At 50.6% G+C, this 15354-nt stretch overlaps 1 protein-coding gene across 3 annotated transcripts in view; it reads right to left on the bottom strand.

Annotated features, from left to right (window-relative positions):
* The window catches only part of LOC138285803 (adenine phosphoribosyltransferase-like), a 204083-nt gene that overhangs the window by 11575 nt on the left and 177154 nt on the right, over nucleotides 1-15354 (bottom strand). The window lies entirely within an intron of this gene.

Genomic DNA, 15354 nt, shown 5'->3' with positions numbered 1-15354 from the left:
TCAGGTGCAGAGTTCAAAGTGGTGCCCAAAACACATAGGCTAGAATGGAGAGAAGGGGGTGCCCCGGTTCCGGTCTGCTTGCAGGTGAGTACCCGCGTCTTCGGAGGGCAGACCAGGGGGGTTTTGTAGGGCACCGGGGGGGACACAAGTCCACACAGAAATTTCACCCTCAGCAGCGCGGGGGCGGCCGGGTGCAGTGTAGAAACAAGCGTCGGGTTTGTAATGGAAGTCAATGGGAGATCTAGGGATCTCTTCAGCGCTGCAGGCAGGCAAGGGGGGGGTTCCTCGGGGAAACCTCCACTTGGGCAAGGGAGAGGGACTCCTGGGGGTCACTCCTCCAGTGAAAGTCCGGTCCTTCAGGTCCTGGGGGCTGCGGGTGCAGGGTCTCTCCCAGGTGTCGGGACTTAGGATTCAAAGAGTCGCGGTCAGGGGAAGCCTCGGGATTCCCTCTGCAGGCGGCGCTGTGGGGGCTCAGGGGGGACAGGTTTTTGTACTCACAGTCTTAGAGTAGTCCTGGGGTCCCTCCTGAGGTGTTGGATCGCCACCAGCCGAGTCGGGGTCGCCGGGTGCAGTGTTGCAAGTCTCACGCCTTTTGCGGGGAGCTTGCAAGGTTCTTTAAAGCTGCTGGAAACAAAGTTGCAGCTTTTCTTTGGAGCAGGTCCGCTGTCCTCGGGAGTTTCTTGTCTTTTCGAAGCAGGGGCAGTCCTCAGCGGATGTCGAGGTCGCTGGTCCCTTTGGAAGGCGTCGCTGGAGCAGGATCTTTGGAAGGCAGGAGACAGGCCGGTGAGTTTCTGGAGCCAAGGCAGTTGTCGTCTTCTGGTCTTCCTCTGCAGGGGTTTTTCAGCTAGGCAGTCCTTCTTCTTGTAGTTGCAGGAATCTAATTTTCTAGGGTTCAGGGTAGCCCTTAAATACTAAATTTAAGGGCGTGTTTAGGTCTGGGGGGTTAGTAGCCAATGGCTACTAGCCCTGAGGGTGGGTACACCCTCTTTGTGCCTCCTCCCAAGGGGAGGGGGTCACAATCCTAACCCTATTGGGGGAATCCTCCATCTGCAAGATGGAGGATTTCTAAAAGTCAGAGTCACCTCAGCTCAGGACACCTTAGGGGCTGTCCTGACTGGCCAGTGACTCCTCCTTGTTGCTTTCTTTGTTCCCTCCAGCCTTGCCGCCAAAAGTGGGGGCCGTGGCCGGAGGGGGCGGGCAACTCCACTAAGCTGGAGTGCCCTGCTGGGCTGTGACAAAGGGGTGAGCCTTTGAGGCTCACCGCCAGGTGTTACAGCTCCTGCCTGGGGGAGGTGTTAGCATCTCCACCCAGTGCAGGCTTTGTTACTGGCCTCAGAGTGACAAAGGCACTCTCCCCATGGGGCCAGCAACATGTCTCTGGTGTGGCAGGCTGCTGGAACTAGTCAGCCTACACAGACAGTCGGTTAAGTTTCAGGGGGCACCTCTAAGGTGCCCTCTGTGGTGTATTTTACAATAAAATGTACACTGGCATCAGTGTGCATTTATTGTGCTGAGAAGTTTGATACCAAACTTCCCAGTTTTCAGTGTAGCCATTATGGTGCTGTGGAGTTCGTGTTTGACAGACTCCCAGACCATATACTCTTATGGCTACCCTGCACTTACAATGTCTAAGGTTTTGTTTAGACACTGTAGGGGTACCATGCTCATGCACTGGTACCCTCACCTATGGTATAGTGCACCCTGCCTTAGGGCTGTAAGGCCTGCTAGAGGGGTGTCTTACCTATACTGCATAGGCAGTGAGAGGCTGGCATGGCACCCTGAGGGGAGTGCCATGTCGACTTACTCGTTTTGTCCTCACTAGCACACACAAGCTGGCAAGCAGTGTGTCTGTGCTGAGTGAGAGGTCTCCAGGGTGGCATAAGACATGCTGCAGCCCTTAGAGACCTTCCTTGGCATCAGGGCCCTTGGTACTAGAAGTACCAGTTACAAGGGACTTATCTGGATGCCAGGGTCTGCCAATTGTGGATACAAAAGTACAGGTTAGGGAAAGAACACTGGTGCTGGGGCCTGGTTAGCAGGCCTCAGCACACTTTCAATTGTAAACATAGCATCAGCAAAGGCAAAAAGTCAGGGGGCAACCATGCCAAGGAGGCATTTCCTTACACAACCCCCCCCCAAACGAAAGAGGATGAGACTAACCTTTCCCAAGAGAGTCTTCATTTTCTAAGTGGAAGAACCTGGAAAGGCCATCTGCATTGGCATGGGCAGTCCCAGGTCTGTGTTCCACTATAAAGTCCATTCCCTGTAGGGAGATGGACCACCTCAACAGTTTAGGATTTTCACCTTTCATTTGCATCAGCCATTTGAGAGGTCTGTGGTCAGTTTGAACTAGGAAGTGAGTCCCAAAGAGGTATGGTCTCAGCTTCTTCAGGGACCAGACCACAGCAAAGGCCTCCCTCTCAATGGCACTCCAACGCTGCTCCCTGGGGAGTAACCTCCTGCTAATGAAAGCAACAGGCTGGTCAAGGCCATCATCATTTGTTTGGGACAAAACTGCCCCTATCCCATGTTCAGAGGCATCAGTCTGCACAATGAACTGCTTAGAATAATCTGGAGCTTTGAGAACTGGTGCTGAGCACATTGCCTGTTTCAGGGTGTCAAAGGCCTGTTGGCATTCCACAGTCCAGTTTACTTTCTTGGGCATTTTCTTGGAGGTGAGTTCAGTGAGGGCTGTCACAATGGATCCATATCCCTTCACAAACCTCCTGTAATACCCAGTCAAGCCAAGGAATGCCCTGACTTGAGTCTGGGTTTTTGGAGCTACCCAGTCCAGAATAGTCTGGATCTTGGGTTGGAGTGGCTGAACTTGGCCTCCACCTACAAGGTGTCCCAAGTAAACCACAGTTCCCTGCCCTATCTGGCATTTGGATGCCTTGATAGAGAGGCCTGCAGATTGCAGAGCCTTCAAAACCTTCCTCAGGTGGACCAGGTGATCCTGCCAGGTGGAGCTAAAGACAGCAATATCATCAAGATAAGCTGTGCTAAAGGACTCCAAGCCAGCAAGGACTTGATTCACCAACCTTTGGAAGGTGGCAGGGGCATTCTTTAAACCAAAGGGCATAACAGTAAACTGATAATGCCCATCAGGTGTGGAGAATGCTGTCTTTTCTTTTGCTCCAGGTGCCATTTTTATTTGCCAGTACCCTGCTGTCAAGTCAAAGGTACTTAGAAATTTGGCAGCACCTAATTTATCAATGAGCTCATCAGCTCTTGGAATTGGATGAGCATCTGTCTTGGTGACAGAATTGAGCCCTCTGTAGTCCACACAAAACCTCATCTCTTTCTTTCCATCTGTGGTGTGAGGTTTGGGGACTAAGACCACTGGGCTAGCCCAGGGGCTGTCAGAGCGCTCAATGACTCCCAATTCCAGCATCTTGTGGACTTCCACCTTGATGCTTTCCTTAACATGGTCAGACTGTCTAAAGATTTTGTTCTTGACAGGCATGCTGTCTCCTGTGTCCACATCATGGGTACACAGGTGTGTCTGACCAGGGGTTAAGGAGAAGAGTTCAGGAAACTGTTGTAGGACTCTCCTACAATCAGCTTGCTGTTGGCCAGAGAGGGTGTCTGAGTAGATCACTCCATCTACTGTACCATCTTTTGGGTCTGATGACAGAAGATCAGGGAGAGGTTCACTCTCTGCCTCCTGATCCTCATCTGTTACCATCAACAGATTGACATCAGCCCTGTCGTGGAAGAGTTTAAGGCGGTTTACATGGATCACCCTTTTGGGGCTCCTGCTTGTGCCCAGGTCCACCAAGTAGGTGACCTGACTCTTCCTCTCTAGTACTGGGTAAGGGCCACTCCATTTGTCCTGGAGTGCCCTGGGAGCCACAGGCTCCAGAACCCAGACTTTCTGCCCTGGTTGGAACTCAACCAGTGCAGCCTTTTGGTCATACCAAAACTTCTGGAGCTGTTGGCTGGCCTCAAGGTTTTTGGTTGCCTTTTCCATGTACTCTGCCATTCTAGAGCGAAGGCCAAGTACATAGTCCACTATGTCCTGTTTAGGCTCATGGAGAGGTCTCTCCCAGCCTTCTTTAACAAGGGCAAGTGGTCCCCTTACAGGATGACCAAACAGAAGTTCAAAGGGTGAGAACCCTACTCCCTTCTGTGGTACCTCCCTGTAAGCGAAAAGCAGACATGGCAGGAGGACATCCCATCTCCTTTTGAGTTTTTCTGGGAGCCCCATGATCATGCCTTTTAATGTCTTGTTGAATCTCTCAACCAAGCCATTAGTTTGTGGATGGTATGGTGTAGTGAATTTATAAGTCACTCCACACTCATTCCACATGTGCTTTAGGTATGCTGACATGAAGTTGGTACCTCTGTCAGACACCACCTCCTTAGGGAAACCCACTCTGGTAAAGATACCAATGAGGGCCTTGGCTACTGCAGGGGCAGTAGTCGACCTAAGGGGAATAGCTTCAGGATACCTGGTAGCATGATCCACTACTACCAGGATATACATATTTCCTGAGGCTGTGGGAGGTTCCAGTGGACCAACTATGTCCACACCCACTCTTTCAAAGGGAACCCCCACCACTGGAAGTGGAATGAGGGGGGCCTTTGGATGCCCACCTGTCTTACCACTGGCTTGACAGGTGGGGCAGGAGAGGCAAAACTCCTTAACCATGTTGGACATATTGGGCCAGTAGAAGTGGTTGACTAACCTCTCCCACGTCTTGGTTTGTCCCAAATGTCCAGCAAGGGGAATGTCATGGGCCAATGTTAGGATGAACTCTCTGAACAGCTGAGGCACTACCACTCTCCTAGTGGCACCAGGTTTGGGGTCTCTGGCCTCAGTGTACAGGAGCCCATCTTCCCAATAGACCCTATGTGTTCCATTTTTCTTGCCTTTGGACTCTTCAGCAGCTTGCTGCCTAAGGCCTTCAAGAGAGGGACAGGTTTCTTGTCCCTTACACAGCTCTTCCCTTGAGGGTCCCCCTGGGCCTAAGAGCTCAACCTGGTAAGGTTCAAGCTCCAAAGGCTCAGTTCCCTCAGAGGGCAGAACATCTTCCTGAGAAGAGAGGTTCCCTTTCTTTTGCTGTGTTGCAGTTGGTTTCCCAACTGACTTTCCTTTCCTCTTGGTAGGCTGGGCCATTCTTCCAGACTCCAGCTCTACTTGTTCACCCTGTGCCTTGCATTGTGCTCTTGTTTTCACACACACCAGTTCAGGGATACCCAGCATTGCTGCATGGGTTTTTAGTTCTACCTCAGCCCATGCTGAGGACTCCAGGTCATTTCCAAGCAGACAGTCCACTGGGATATTTGAGGAGACCACCACCTGTTTCAGGCCATTGACCCCTCCCCATTCTAAAGTAACCATTGCCATGGGATGTACTTTTCTCTGATTGTCAGCGTTGGTGACTGTGTAAGTTTTTCCAGTCAGGTATTGGCCAGGGGAAACCAGTTTCTCTGTCACCATGGTGACACTGGCACCTGTATCCCTCAGGCCCTCTATTCTAGTCCCATTAATTAAGAGTTGCTGTCTGTATTTTTGCATGTTAGGCGGCCAGACAGCTAGTGTGGCTAAATCCACCCCACCCTCAGAAACTAGAGTAGCTTCCGTGTGAACCCTGATTTGCTCTGGGCACACTGTTGATCCCACTTGGAGACTAGCCATACCAGTGTTACCTGGATGGGAGTTTGGAGTGGAACCTTTCTTGGGACAGGCCTTGTCTCCAGTTTGGTGTCCATGCTGTTTACAGCTATGACACCAGGCCTTTTTGGGATCAAAGTTTTTACCCTTGTACCCATTGTTTTGTGAAGAGGCTCTGGGCCCACCCTCCTGTGCAGGTTTTTGGGGGCCTGTAGAAGACTCTTTACTATTTTTAGTTTTGGTTGTCTCATCACCCTTCTGCTGGGGAGTCTTTGTGACCCCTTTCTTTTGGTCACCCCCTGTTGAAGTCTTGGACACCCTTGTCTTGACCCAATGGTCCGCCTTCTTTCCCAATTCTTGGGGAGAAATTGGTCCTAGGTCTACCAGATGCTGATGCAGTTTATCATTGAAACAATTACTTAACAGGTGTTCTTTCACAAATAAATTGTACAGCCCATCATAATTATTTACACCACTGCCTTGAATCCAACCATCTAGTGTTTTCACTGAGTAGTCAACAAAGTCAACCCAGGTCTGGCTCGAGGATTTTTGAGCCCCCCTGAACCTAATCCTGTACTCCTCAGTGGAGAATCCAAAGCCCTCAATCAGGGTACCCTTCATGAGGTCATAAGATTCTGCATCTTGTCCAGAGAGTGTGAGGAGTCTATCCCTACACTTTCCTGTGAACATTTCCCAAAGGAGAGCACCCCAGTGAGATCTGTTCACTTTTCTGGTTACACAAGCCCTCTCAAAAGCTGTGAACCATTTGGTGATGTCATCACCATCTTCATATTTAGTTACAATCCCTTTAGGGATTTTCAACATGTCAGGAGAATCTCTGACCCTATTTATGTTGCTGCCACCATTGATGGGTCCTAGGCCCATCTCTTGTCTTTCCCTCTCTATGGCTAGGATCTGTCTTTCCAAAGCCAATCTTTTGGCCATCCTGGCTAACTGGATGTCCTCTTCACTGGGGCTATCCTCAGTGATTTCAGAGGTGTTGGTCTCTCCTGTGAGGGAACCAGCATCTCTGACTATTATTTTAGGAGTCAGGGTTTGAGGGACCCTGTTCTCCCTAGATAGGACTGGTAGGGGGGAATTGTCCTCCAAGTCACTATCCTCTTCCTCTGAGTTGCCACCCTCAGAGGGGTTGGCCTTTTCAAACTCTGCCAAAAGCTCCTGGAGCTGTATTTTGGTAGGTTTGGGGCCCATTGTTATTTTCTTTATTTTACAGAGTGACCTTAGCTCCCTCATCTTAAGATGGAGGTAAGGTGTGGTGTCGAGTTCCACCACAGTCACATCTGTGCTAGACATTATGCTTCTAAAAGTTGGAATACTTTTTAAGAAACTAAAACTGGTTCTAGAATCTAATTCAAACTTTTAACAAACTTTTAAACTCTAAAAGAAATGCTAAACAGGATCTAACACAAGGCCCTAGCAGGTCTTTTAAGAATTTAGAAAACTTTTCAAATTGCAAAAATCAATTTCTAATGACAATTTTGGAATTTGTCGTGTGATCAGGTATTGGCTGAGTAGTCCAGCAAATGCAAAGTCTTGTACCCCACCGCTGATCCACCAATGTAGGAAGTTGGCTCTGTATGTGCTATTTCAAAGTAAGGAATAGCATGCACAGAGTCCAAGGGTTCCCCTTAGAGGTAAAATAGTGGTAAAAATAGATAATACTAATGCTCTATTTTGTGGTAGTGTGGTCGAGCAGTAGGCTTATCCAAGGAGTAGTGTTAAGCATTTGTTGTACATACACAAGACAATAAATGAGGCACACACACTCAGAGACAAATCCAGCCAATAGGTTTGTATATAGAAAAATATCTTTTCTTAGTTTATTTTAAGAACCACAGGTTCAAATTCTACATGTAATATCTCATTCGAAAGGTATTGCAGGTAAGTACTTTAGGAACTTCAAATCATCAAAATTGCATGTATACTTTTCAAGTTATTGACAAATAGCTGTTTTAAAAGTGGACACTTAGTGCAATTTTCACAGTTCCTGGGGGAGGTAAGTTTTTGTTAGTTTTACCAGGTAAGTAAGACACTTACAGGGTTCAGTTCTTGGTCCAAGGTAGCCCACCGTTGGGGGTTCAGAGCAACCCCAAAGTCACCACACCAGCAGCTCAGGGCCGGTCAGGTGCAGAGTTCAAAGTGGTGCCCAAAACACATAGGCTAGAATGGAGAGAAGGGGGTGCCCCGGTTCCGGTCTGCTTGCAGGTGAGTACCCGCGTCTTCGGAGGGCAGACCAGGGGGGTTTTGTAGGGCACCGGGGGGGACACAAGTCCACACAGAAATTTCACCCTCAGCAGCGCGGGGGCGGCCGGGTGCAGTGTAGAAACAAGCGTCGGGTTTGTAATGGAAGTCAATGGGAGATCTAGGGATCTCTTCAGCGCTGCAGGCAGGCAAGGGGGGGGTTCCTCGGGGAAACCTCCACTTGGGCAAGGGAGAGGGACTCCTGGGGGTCACTCCTCCAGTGAAAGTCCGGTCCTTCAGGTCCTGGGGGCTGCGGGTGCAGGGTCTCTCCCAGGTGTCGGGACTTAGGATTCAAAGAGTCGCGGTCAGGGGAAGCCTCGGGATTCCCTCTGCAGGCGGCGCTGTGGGGGCTCAGGGGGGACAGGTTTTTGTACTCACAGTCTTAGAGTAGTCCTGGGGTCCCTCCTGAGGTGTTGGATCGCCACCAGCCGAGTCGGGGTCGCCGGGTGCAGTGTTGCAAGTCTCACGCCTTTTGCGGGGAGCTTGCAAGGTTCTTTAAAGCTGCTGGAAACAAAGTTGCAGCTTTTCTTTGGAGCAGGTCCGCTGTCCTCGGGAGTTTCTTGTCTTTTCGAAGCAGGGGCAGTCCTCAGCGGATGTCGAGGTCGCTGGTCCCTTTGGAAGGCGTCGCTGGAGCAGGATCTTTGGAAGGCAGGAGACAGGCCGGTGAGTTTCTGGAGCCAAGGCAGTTGTCGTCTTCTGGTCTTCCTCTGCAGGGGTTTTTCAGCTAGGCAGTCCTTCTTCTTGTAGTTGCAGGAATCTAATTTTCTAGGGTTCAGGGTAGCCCTTAAATACTAAATTTAAGGGCGTGTTTAGGTCTGGGGGGTTAGTAGCCAATGGCTACTAGCCCTGAGGGTGGGTACACCCTCTTTGTGCCTCCTCCCAAGGGGAGGGGGTCACAATCCTAACCCTATTGGGGGAATCCTCCATCTGCAAGATGGAGGATTTCTAAAAGTCAGAGTCACCTCAGCTCAGGACACCTTAGGGGCTGTCCTGACTGGCCAGTGACTCCTCCTTGTTGCTTTCTTTGTTCCCTCCAGCCTTGCCGCCAAAAGTGGGGGCCGTGGCCGGAGGGGGCGGGCAACTCCACTAAGCTGGAGTGCCCTGCTGGGCTGTGACAAAGGGGTGAGCCTTTGAGGCTCACCGCCAGGTGTTACAGCTCCTGCCTGGGGGAGGTGTTAGCATCTCCACCCAGTGCAGGCTTTGTTACTGGCCTCAGAGTGACAAAGGCACTCTCCCCATGGGGCCAGCAACATGTCTCTGGTGTGGCAGGCTGCTGGAACTAGTCAGCCTACACAGACAGTCGGTTAAGTTTCAGGGGGCACCTCTAAGGTGCCCTCTGTGGTGTATTTTACAATAAAATGTACACTGGCATCAGTGTGCATTTATTGTGCTGAGAAGTTTGATACCAAACTTCCCAGTTTTCAGTGTAGCCATTATGGTGCTGTGGAGTTCGTGTTTGACAGACTCCCAGACCATATACTCTTATGGCTACCCTGCACTTACAATGTCTAAGGTTTTGTTTAGACACTGTAGGGGTACCATGCTCATGCACTGGTACCCTCACCTATGGTATAGTGCACCCTGCCTTAGGGCTGTAAGGCCTGCTAGAGGGGTGTCTTACCTATACTGCATAGGCAGTGAGAGGCTGGCATGGCACCCTGAGGGGAGTGCCATGTCGACTTACTCGTTTTGTCCTCACTAGCACACACAAGCTGGCAAGCAGTGTGTCTGTGCTGAGTGAGAGGTCTCCAGGGTGGCATAAGACATGCTGCAGCCCTTAGAGACCTTCCTTGGCATCAGGGCCCTTGGTACTAGAAGTACCAGTTACAAGGGACTTATCTGGATGCCAGGGTCTGCCAATTGTGGATACAAAAGTACAGGTTAGGGAAAGAACACTGGTGCTGGGGCCTGGTTAGCAGGCCTCAGCACACTTTCAATTGTAAACATAGCATCAGCAAAGGCAAAAAGTCAGGGGGCAACCATGCCAAGGAGGCATTTCCTTACAACAGCACACTCTGTTGCACACCATTGTAGCGTCAAAAATAGCTGCCTGGACTGTTACGCATAGCTAGACAACATTACCACAGTAGAGCAAGGGCAACCAACTTCCCAATGCAGAAAAATGTGAATCTCTGACACCCACCGATACACATAAAACTCTACAAGTATCTCCACAAAATGTAGCACAATTTACGTTCACACTAATCTACACAAATACTGTTAGAAATGGGGTTCCTGGTTAGCTAGGGTAGGCACCTCATCCAGGCAGGGACCACCACTCTAGTCAGGGCAAGGCAGCTACACACCCAAGATAATCCCTACTCACCCCTCGGTAACTTGGCACAAGCAGTCAGGCTTATCCCAGAGGCAGTGTGTAACACGTTTGCACTAAGGTAAAGATAGGTAGGGATGTTTACGCAGGGATGATTATATGGCTCAGCATGTCAATCTCTGTAAGGAAAGGCCTTCCTTGGCATGGTTACCCCCCTGACCTTTTACCTTTTGTTGATGCCAGTTATGACTGAAAGTGTGCTGGGACCCTGCTAACCAGGCCCCAGCACCAGTGTTCTTTCCCTAAACTGTACCTTTGTTCCCACAATTGGCACAGCCCTGGCACACAGATAAGTCCCTTGTAAATGGTACCCCTGGTACCAAGGGCCCTGTTGCCAGGGAAGGTCTCTAAGGGCTGCAGCATGTCTTATACCACCCTGGGTACCCCTCACTCAGCACATGCACACTGCCTCACAACTTGTGTGTGCTGGTGGGGAGAAAATGACTAAGTCGACATGGCACTCCTCTCAGAGTGCCATGCCCACCTCACACTGCCTGTGGCATAGGTAAATCACCCCTCTAGCAGCCCTTACAGCCCTAAGGCAGGGTGCACTATACCACAGGTGAGGGCATATGTGCATGAGCACTATGCCCTTACAGTGTCTAAGCAAAATCTTAGAGATTGTAAGTGCAGGGTAGCCATAAAGAGTATATGATCTGGGAGTTTGTCAAACACGAACTCCACAGTTCCATAACAGCTAAACTGAAATCTGAGAAGTTTAGCATCAAACGTCTCAGCACAATAAATGCACACTGATGCCAGTGTGGGATTTATTGTAAAATGCACCCAGAGGGCATCTTAGAGATGCCTCCTGAATACCAGTCCGACTCCTAGTGCTAGGCAGACCAGTTTTCTGCCAGCCTGCCACAACCAGACAAGTTTCTGGCCACATGAGGGGACTGCCTTTGTCACTCTGTGGCCAGGAACGAAGCCTGTACTGGTTGGAGGTGCTTCTCACCTCCCTGTGCAGGAACTTGAACACCTGGCGGTGAGCCTCAAAGGGTATCCCAGCTAGTGGAGATGCCCGCCACTGCCCCCACTTTTGGCAGCAAGGCAGGAGAGGATAGTGAGAAACAGCAAGGAGGAGTCACCCCCAGTCAGGAGAGCCCCTAAGGTGTCCTGAGCTGAGGTGACCCCTGTCTTTAGAACCTTGAGTTTGGAGGATTCCCCCAATAGGATTAGGGATGTGCCCTCCTCCCCTCAGGGAGGAGGCACAAAGAGGGTGTAGCCACCCTCCAGGACCTCTTGACCTAAACACACCCCTAAATGTAGTATTTAGGGGCGACCAAGAACACAGGAAATCAGATTCCTGCAACCTACACAAAGAAGAAGGACTGCTGACCTGAAAGCCCTGCAGAGATGACGGAGACGACAAATGACTTGGCCCGTGCCCTACCGGCCTGTCTCCAGACTCAAAGAACCTGCACAGCGACGCTTCCGACAGGGACCAGTGACCTCAGGACTCAGAGGACTGCCCTGAAACCGAAGGACCAAGAAACACCCGAGAACAGCGGCACTGTTCCCCATCAGCAACATCTTTACAACAAAGAAGCAATTTTTAAAGAACTCACTCTTCCCGCCCGAAACGTGAGACTTCACACTGTACCCGACGCCCCCGGCTCGAGCTCCAGAGAACCAACACTGCAGAGAGGACTCCCAGGCGACTGCGACTACGACTACGTGAGTAACCTGAGACAACCCCCTGCATCCCCACAGCGACGCCTGCAGGGAGGATCCAGAGGCTCCCCCTGACCGTAACTGCCTGGTAACAAGGAACCTGACGCCTGGACCAAGCACTGCACCCGCAGCCCCCAGGACAGAAAGGAACCAAACTCCAGTGCAGGAGTCACCATCAGGCAGCCCTCTGCCTAGCCCAGTTGGTGGCAGGCCCGAGAAGCCCCCTGTGCCCAGCCTGCATCATCCAAGTGACCCCAGGGTCCCTCCATTGCTTTCTATGGCAAACCAGACGTCAACTTTGCACACTGCACCCGGTCGCCCCTGTGCCGCTGAGGGTGTGTTTTGTGTGCTTGTTTGTGTCCCCCCCCCAGTGCTCTACAAAACCCCCCTGGTCTGCTCCCCGAGGACACGGGTACTTACCTGCCAGCAGACTGGAACCGGAGCACCCCTGTTCTCCATAGGTACCTAAGTGTTTTGGGCCCTCCTTTGACCTCTGCACCTGAACGGCCCTGGGTTGCTGGTGTGGTGACTTTGGGCTGCCTATGCCCAGGAGACTGAACTTGTAAGTGCTTTACTTACCTCAGAAACTTAACCATACTTACCTTCCCCAGGAACTGTTGATTTTTGCAGTGTCCACTTTTAAACTAGCTTATCACCATTTCAACCTATCCTTACTTACCTGTGTGGAGTACCTTGCATTTTATGTATTTACTTCAAATCTTGAATATTGTGGTTCTAAAATAAATTAAGAAAATATATTTTTCTATATAAAAACTATTGGCCTGGAGTTAAGTCTAAGTGTGTGTTCCTCATTTATTGCCTGTGTGTGTACAACAAATGCTTAACACTACCCTCTGATAAGCGTACTACTGGACCACACTACCACAAAACAGAGCATTAGAATTATCTAATTTTGCCACTATCAACCTCTAAGGGGAACCCTTGGACTCTATGCACACTATCTCTCACTTTGAGATAGTATATACAGAGCCAACTTTCCACAATCTCCCTATTCTAACTGTAATTCACTAGAGACATGCAGTTCCAAGGGGTAAGACTGCAATGCCTGACGGGCCCTACTAGAGGGTTCTTTGCCAGAGATCTTTTATAGAGTAAAAGTAATGTAGAGTAATGAGTGGATGTGAGAGGGGCTAGAATAATGGTTAAAACGGATTATGGGTACCAAAGACACCTATCTTTAATGAAAATTAGTACACATGTCAAGGTTAAAAACAGATACAAGGGAAACTCTGAATCTAACGGTCTGACTCCCTGGCAATACTAGACAATGTAACCACTCCATTTGGGGTTTTATCTAGAAAAAATCTGTGCACTCTGGGACACAGCTTAAAATAGAGGAGCTTCCTCCCATGATCCTGGAGTAGCAAAGCAGCGCTTTCCTCACGCAGAGGAATTAAACCCTAAAGCTCCCTTCATGCACTTTAGACAGGGGAAAGGGTGCACGCCACCCAGCCCCTAAAGACAATTGACAGAGACACAAGGCTGTACGGTTCAGGCAAACAAGCCAGCACAAGGGACAGAAGAAAGCAGTGGTGGTCCTCCTTGTGACCCACTAGGTCACAGGTCAGCACAACAGTGGAGCAATCCCAAGGTGGTTCCTGGCGAGTCCTTCCGGCAGCATCTCGTGTCCAGTTTATCAAAGTTCATCAGGGTCTAAAAATGTGGGGGACAACCCCTTGTACTTATACTCATTTTGCTCAGGGGAGGGGGTTCCAACCAGCACTAACTGATTCCAGGAATGTCCCCTTCTCCTCCAGCACTGGGTTCAGACATCAGTAGGGGGTAAACAAGCCCTTTGTGTGAGCTGGAAACACACCGAGATCAACATCCTCCTAAAAAACCCAAGGCGGACACAAAGGACCTTAAGAACTTCCAGCCTATCTCCATGATCTCCTTCCCGGCAAAAGTCATCGAGAAGGCTGTCAACAGACAACTAAACTCCTTCCTCGAGGTGAACCGCACCCTGGACCCTTCCCAATCCAGATTCCGCAGCAACCACAGCACTAAAACCGCCCTCATCGCCGCCACCGACGACATCAGAACCATACTGGACAGCGGAAAATGGCAGCCCTCATCATCCTGGACCTCTCGGCTGCGTTCAATACCATCTGCCACCAAACCATATGCTCACGCCTCAGCAATGCTGGAATCCGCGACAGAGCCCTGGACTAGGTCACCTCCTTTCTCACTGGCAGAACCCAGAGAGTCCGCCTCCCCCCATTCCACTCGGAGGCCACCAAAATCATCTGCGGCGTACCCCAGGGTTCGTCCCTCAGCCCGACCCTCTTCAACATCTACATGGTCCTGCTCGCTAACATCGCCCGATCCCACAACCTCAACATCATCTCATAAACAGACGACACCCAGCTGATCCTCTCCCTCACCAAGGACTCCGCCAAGACCTACCTCCACAAAGGAATGAAGGCCATCGCCGAATGGATGAAGAGCAGCTGTCTCAAACTCAATTCCGACAAGATGGAAGTCCTCATCTTCGGCTCCACCCCATCCGCATGGGATGACTCCTGGTGGCCTGCTACTCTCTGAACCACTCCAACTCCCACCGACCACGCAAGCAACCTAGGATTCATCTTGGACCCCTCACTATCCATGACCCAGCAAGTCAACGCTATCTCCTCCTCCTCCTCATTCAACACCCTCCACATGCTCTGAAAGATCTACAAATGGATACCCACCGAAACCAGAAGAACAGTCACCCAAGCCCTCGTAAGCAGCAAGCCGGACTGCAGCAATTCCCTCTACGCAGGAACCACGGCAAAACTCCAGAAGAGGCTGCAATGCATCCAGAACGCCTCCGCACACCTCATACTGGACATCCTCCGCCACTGCCACATCACAAACCACCTGAAAGACCTGCACTGGCTCCCAGTCAACAAGAGAATCACCTTCAAACTCCTCTCCCACTCTCACAAAGCACAGCACAACACCCGACCAGAATACCTCAAGAGACGACTCTCCTTCTACACCCGACCCGGCATCTCCGCTCCACTGACCTCGTCCTCGCAACCGACCCGCACGTCTGCAGATCTACAACCGGTGGTAGATCATTCTTGCACCTCGCCGCCAAAACGTGGAACACTCTTCCCACCCACCTGCACCAGACCAAAGACCTCCTTACCTTCAGGGAACTTCTCAAGACCTGGCTGTTCGAGCAGTAGCAGCACCTCTCCCCCCTCCCCTTCTCCCTCCTCAGTGCCTTGAGACCCTCACGGGTGAGTAGTGCGCTTTACAAATTCCTGATTTATTGATTGAGATATATATACATATATATATGTATATATATATAGAAAATGTCACTTACCCAGTGTACATCTGTTCGTGGCAATATTTGTTGTTCATTGAAAGGCATATTCAGCACAGCCTGCTGAATTTCTGGCTTGAATCCGGAGGTCCATAGCCATGCGTGTCTCTGAATGGTTACCAC

The sequence above is a fragment of the Pleurodeles waltl genome, chromosome 3_1, assembly GCF_031143425.1.
Source record: "Pleurodeles waltl isolate 20211129_DDA chromosome 3_1, aPleWal1.hap1.20221129, whole genome shotgun sequence".
NCBI lineage: Eukaryota > Metazoa > Chordata > Amphibia > Caudata > Salamandridae > Pleurodeles > Pleurodeles waltl.
This window is presented reverse-complemented; position numbering and strand designations above follow the sequence as displayed.